Raw genomic sequence first — 6,485 nt, 5'->3', positions numbered from 1 at the left:
AAAGATGCCCAACCAACCTAGCTTGTGTGTGGAAAGAATGTGTAGAATTGAGCCAAAAAAATATTTTACACCAAAAAAAATTTTGTGCTGCTGGGGCTTGAACCCAGGGCGTTTGTTCCAATACCCACGATTCTACCCCTAGGCTGCCGAGGCGGAACAGTGGAGCTTTTTCAGCAGTTTCTGGGTTTGGGCTCAACCTGGTGACACGAGCGAGGACAGCCAGTCGAAGCCCAGGAATCCCACACTAGGGATGCCTCTCGTGGGGCGACTAATACAGAAGTAACAAAGAAAGCTGGGCGAGTTGGTAAGGGTTCATGGTGAAACGAAGCTCGAAGAAACGATGACAACCAGGAGGAACAAATACAACGGGAGTAGAATCCCAAGAATCGCTTCACCCCGTTGTATTTGTTCCTCTTGGTTATCGTCGCTTATTCGCACTTCGTTTCACCATGACCGACAAATAAAGATTTATCCTCATTCTCTGTAGTTGCTCAAAAGAATAAGAGGAGTGTTCCTAATGAACCAGTAGATGGTGCTGGGCGCGCACAGGAATTGCCGGGCTTGTACCTATCTGGGCATGGAACGTCGCTTCACTTCGAGGTCTTCTGCAGACCACCACACCACTGCTGGTATGTGCTGTGCCATAACCTTTTGCTGGAATAAATGAATAAATGGAGCAACCGGCGGGCATAAAAGCAGCAACTGTGCTGAAGCTCAGGCCTCGTGTCGCAGTACTTCTTCCTGTGAGCACCAGTTGACGATCCCATTGACCAGTCGACGAAATGTGCGACATCGTTTGTAGCGTCTCATGATTAGGCTCCACATAACACGTCAAGCAATGCCATTGTACGTTGAGCTAGAGGTGCCGACGTGAGAGCCCAAAAGCACGTCAGACCTAACATGGAGCCGCCACATACCAGGGTCGCCCCCTTTCTGTGTTGCATATCGACCGTTGAGTCAGCGACGTACAAACCGGAAAAATAAAGGAGGCTTCGCAAATGATGCATTCCACGATACCATCAAAGGTGGGCTAGTGGTGCTTTTGCATGGAAAAGCCGCCCCCCAAAACCATGGTTACTGGTGGAGGACTCTGATGCATGTTTCAGGGAAGGTGAATCGAGAAGGAGCTCATGTGACAGGAGTTGCAATGCATAGCTAAACCGCTGGAAATTCCTGTGAACAGTCGGCCACAACTGAGCATGCATGAATATGCCTGTTGTCATATTCAGCGTTCCTTCGATTGTAACAAGGTTGAGCCTTCTTGTCGCATGGAGAACTCGTTTAATCCTTCAGACGGCATCACCACTGCTCACTTGGGCGGCAGCCCGCCAGCCCCGAGGCACTCGCAACCACTGCTGGGAGGACAAGCTTGAGTACCGACTGAAGAAGAGGCTACATCCACCCTTCTCTCTGGCCTTTTTTCCGGATAATCTTTCACAGACTGCAAGAAGATACCAGTGTGCGGCAAGCGCAGACCCGTTTTGTAGCCACCATTTCCTCAGCCAAGCCAGCAGACTGAACCAGCTGGGTGGGCATTTTCAAGTACAAGCAAAGCATCTTCTCGGCAGGGACTTGGGCAATGTTTGATGACTGGCCGTTGTCAACTTTGTTCGGTTGCTTTGCAGTCGCTTCAAAGCATATTGGCACAACAGAAGCCGAAAAGAAACATTGATGTCAGGTGCAGCCATAGGGTGACTTGAGAAGGTATGTACCGAAATAATTTTTCCAGGCTCAGTCGACACAGATACCATGCACTCCACTATATAGGTCGGCCCTGGGCACCAGAGTTTTTCAGTGCACTGTAAAGTGGAAATTGTTCCACGTAACCACACGAAGCTTAAGAAATGCATCATTACACCTGGCAAAATGGAAACCGTGCACAAGCAGGCACTGGCCAGAACAACTGGTATCAAGTTTACAAATCACTTCATGATTAGCAAACTATTCGAGGACTTTGCTAACGGTAACTCCTTCAGTGAACAGTGGGAAGTTATATTTCTGGCTTGCACCGGAAGGCATTGTGGAGTGGCCAGTCGCAGACATTTGCTGGTGAAGCAGCTTCACAGCTTTTGCGCTGCCCAAGTTGTGCAAATGAAAAACCTCTTGTTCTTTGAAAGGTGACTAACGTAAACACCCTTTGCGCCCCGTAACAGCTGATCCCTGTAGCACAATTACAGCTGTGGCCGTTTCGAAAAACAACACAGGCCTGCAATTGCAACCAGTGTTCTTTTTATTCACTCGACCCAGGGTTAAACACGGACATGTGCTATAAGTAAAAGCATTTTTTCTCCTAACACTGCAACCTATTAAAAAGACAAGGGTAAATAAAGGTTTGTCTGCCAAGGTGACATGCACCGTAGTACGCGAAGGCCAAACACACAAACTACAGCAAAAGGCTGTGCACGGCAAACGACGCTTTCTGAAGGGCCACGACAGTACGAACAACCCAGAGCAGAGTGCGCGATTTGGCGGCTGTTGGGGGCCCTGTCAAGCAGAATTTCTCTTCGTGCAGTCCTTCGGTGTGCGCTTCTGGTCGTCCGTGCCCAGACGGGGAAAGCGTGGCCCGCGCCTGCCCATGGCGCGGCGGGCCCGAAAGGGGGCAGCGGGGCCAGTTGTAGGCTCTTGTTCCCGCTTCAGCGGGCGTCGTCAGTGGGTGCGACGGCACGTGCGGGGCCGTCGGCTGGGGCCAGGTCTCACTGTCTGCATTCTGACCGCTGCTCCGGCTGAGAATGCGCGCTGGCACTTGGAGAGGCATCGAACGTGTGCACACTCACGCGAAGCGGCGCTCGGGGGCAGGGGGGCAAGCGACACAAAGGAATCCACAGCGAAAGGGCAACATGAGGCACGTCGAACGGGACCTAGCAGCGGCGGCGACAGCAGCAGCGTCAGCACCAGCATCGCGCGCAATTTATTTCCTTTACAACCCCCCCCCCCCCCCCCCCGCAGACCCCTCGAAGGGAGGAGAAATGGAAGAACTACTTCACGCAGCGTTCAAAGTACGTCGAGCCGACGTAGCCGCCCAGCATCGCCTTCTTGACGTTCTGCTCGAAGAGCCGCCGGTTGCTCTGCAGAACCTCGGCGGCCTCCTTGTTGAGCGGGTCCTCGGGGTTGGGCTCGAGGAAGAGGTACTGGAGGCCGTACACGATAGAGTTGACCGTCAGCACGGGCTTCCAGTCCTCGCGCAGAATGTTCAGGCACACGTTGCCGTCCAGGTCGATGTTCGGGTGGTACACCATGGTGTCGCACTTGACCTTGGGCGGCTCGTGCGGGTAGTTTGGGCTGACGCGGAAGCTGAACACGAAGCGTCCGTTGCGGTAGAAGCCCTCGTCGGGGCAGATGACCAGCTTGAAGCTGAGCAGGTCGTCCGGGTCGGGGAACTCCATCTGACAGGTCTTGGGCAGGTTCAGCTCGTTGATGTCCTTCGTGATACGCAGTTGGGCGGCCGAGGCACGCTTCTGGTTCGTAGGTTTGTTGCCGGCCGCTTCGCCATCCTTCTGCTGCTGCTTGAGCGAAAAGAGCTTGATCATTCTCACACTGGTCCGCTACGCCGCACGCACAAGGAGGCACCACCACGCAGACAAGCCTAGCGCCGATCCCACAATGCAGCGCGAACGACGCCTAGGACAGGAGTCGAGGCTGCCCGCCGGCTCTTCGCCTCATTCGGCCCGCTGCCGTTCGCGCCAAAGCGCTGTCATCGCCACTTTCGCGCGTTCGGCTGTTCCTATCCGCACTCCTAGCGCGAATAACTTGTTCGCACTCTTCGAGCTAGTAGCGGAGCGGACGCGCATCGAGGCACCCTACTTCGAGCCCGATTGCAGCGCCGGGTCGTGTGCCCAGTTTCTGTTTTTTTTTTTTTTTTTTTTTTTTTTGCGTTGCGCTGTTTGTTGCGGTTTTGGAGTCTGCAAAGCGTGGTCGAAGTTGTCGAAGTAGTGTGCGTGTCTCGCATGCGTCGCTGTCTGCCTCCGCGTGTGCTAGTTGAACTAGTACACTCTAGTTGAACTTGGAAGTTTGAACAACGCCGCCTGTATTAACATTGCCTGACGCGTCGCGCGCTTTTCAATGGGAAGGGTAGGGACGCTTAGTTCAGGCACTGATCCGCTATGTGGCGCGTGCCGGCGGACATCTCGCCTTACGTCACTGCTCGCGAGTCGCGAACGCTGCACCCACTTCTACGACGTGTGTCTGTCAGCTTGCCTGTTGGGCTTCAAGGGCCGTTTCGCTTACATCTTAGCCGCGACGGGGCGCTAGTTCTGTGGCGCACTGGGGATCTCGTTCAACGTGTCGCTCGCTTCATACTTGCTGCATTTTTCCAAAGATAAAGACGGAGGCGGACTGAAATAGTCTAAGAACATACTGATTGTCGGGTAGACATATAGCTAACAGAAAACGATATTTTCGGATGGGGCAGCCATTATTTTACTGATATTTTTATTTCTGGAGTATTTGGAGAAGAAAAAATTGCGTGCACGTTTTTTGTTCAGGCGCTCACTTCTGCGATTACTTTCCAATAATATCACGTGCTTGTAAACTTCAGAAAATTATAGGAAACAAAAGGATAAGCAGCTGCGATCCTGCCACGCTGTCCGGGCGCTTCTACAGTACAGTCCTCAATTTTAGAAGTGCGTACCGATGCGGAGTGCGAACAGGGGGGTCAAAACAATACCTAAATGCGGAGGGGATAGAGGGGGGATGCCCCACTCAGAAAATTTCAGGGCCTGTGATCCGAGTAGATAAGCGCGCAAAGCCGGCACCAGCCTGCGGCAGCGCAAGGGATTTTGCTTCGTGACAAAGGAAGTTTTATCAGTGACAGACCAAGACAGACAGGCATGGTGAAAAACAAGAAGGCGTAGGAGCGCCGCCTCGGGAACGCTAAACAAACTTTCCACTATTTTGCATAGTTTCCGAGAAGCGGCGCTGGCTGGCGGACACGAAAGCACGCTGGAAGGCTACGGAGCGGGGAAGGGTAGGAGAGAGCAACAGGAGAGTGGCTGTTTGGCCATTTTTCGCTCACGCGTTAGGCACTGTTTATACAGGCGGCGTTGGTTTGAACGGAGTGGAGTGTGCAGAGGGGGCTTGGGAAGGGGCAAAGTACGCGCAGTGGCCAATGTACAGGGTGTTACGACGACCCTTAAAAAAAAAATTCGTGAGCGAACCGCTGCTCGGTTCACGCTCAAACTTCTCACGAAGGTCGCATTTTATGGTCTATTTTGTTTGACACCGGGAACAACGACGGTATTGACGGTATACATACTTACCTGTTTATTCTGAACATAAATAAAAACGATTTGTATGCTTGCGGTATGCAGATCGAAACGGACGATGGGGATTCACGGTAGGAAGGAGCCAAACGAGGTAGCGGACGATCAAAAAATCTCCTCCGTCTCTAGTGTAATTACGATGATCAAAAACAGTTAATTGCATATCTGATAACAATCAAAACAAACTAATTCATACGGTTCGTCGTTGCCAGGAAACGTTGAATTTGTTCACCTGCTTATTTTCTGATCGTCTGCTACCTCATATTTGGTTCCTTCTTTTCCCATTTTCTAATAGTCTGCTGCCCCATTTGGCTCCTTCCTGCCGTGGAACTTGGTAGGAGCGTGAATCCCCACGCACGTGGCCTCCGAGATCGGCTGCCGGCGGCGCGCCGCCGGTAGCCGATCGCGGAGGCCACGGTCCCCATCGTCCGTTTCGCTCTGCATATCCCAGGAGGCGCCGTCGTTCCAAGGTCATTCAGCCGTTTTTTTTCTTTTTATATGTATTTTGTTAACTTTTTCACCTGGCTTGGACATTTCGGTGTCCGCCCGATACAAAGGGTTTCTGGCCACAATGATCATCATCATCAGCTTGCACTGGCCGCCATTTTCCCATAGGCGAAAATCGTTTTTATTTATTTTCAGAACAAACAGGTAAGTACCGTCGTTGTTTCCGGTGTCAAAAAAAATTATACCACAAAATGCAACATTCGTGTAAAGTTTGAGCGCGAACCGAGCAGCGGTTCGCTCAGGGGAAAAATTTAAAGTGTTCCTGTTATCGCCGTAATGGCTCATAAACGTAGCTATTTTTCTTCGTGATTGTAGGGTTTAACGCGCCGACGCAACGCAGGCGATGAGGCGCGCCGTAGTGGAGGGCTCCGGATTAATTTTGACCACCTCGTACACGGGCGCTTTCGCTTTTCGCCTACATCAGAAAAGCGGCCGCCGCGGCCGGGAATCGAACCCGCGACCTCGTGCTCAGCAGCGCAACGCCTTAGCCACTGAGCCACCGCGGCGGGTAATTCTTCGTACTAGTAGAGTGTACTTCAAGTACACTCTAGTACTAGTAGCCGTGTGTTCTGCATTAGTGATAAGTTTACTTTCTTCCGAGCTCGTTAATCAGAACCATGACCTGATGTTAATTTGCCAGGTCACGGCCCGAGTGGAATGCCGTGTGTATGTGTGCTGAACTGTGTGGTGTTGCGAATGATGGCGGAAAACTTTGCGACG

At 52.1% G+C, this 6,485-nt stretch overlaps 1 pseudogene; it reads right to left on the bottom strand.

Annotated features, from left to right (window-relative positions):
* Positions 1-2,207: 2,207 nt before the first annotated feature.
* LOC144180205 (NEDD8-conjugating enzyme Ubc12 pseudogene) lies at positions 2,208-3,654 on the bottom strand (annotated as a pseudogene).
* Between the last annotated feature and the right edge of the window lie 2,831 nt (positions 3,655-6,485).

The sequence above is a fragment of the Haemaphysalis longicornis genome, unplaced genomic scaffold, assembly GCF_048455015.1.
Source record: "Haemaphysalis longicornis isolate Haplotype H1 unplaced genomic scaffold, Haemaphysalis longicornis Haplotype H1 scaffold_1, whole genome shotgun sequence".
Classification (NCBI taxonomy): Eukaryota; Metazoa; Arthropoda; class Arachnida; order Ixodida; family Ixodidae; genus Haemaphysalis; species Haemaphysalis longicornis.
This window is presented reverse-complemented; position numbering and strand designations above follow the sequence as displayed.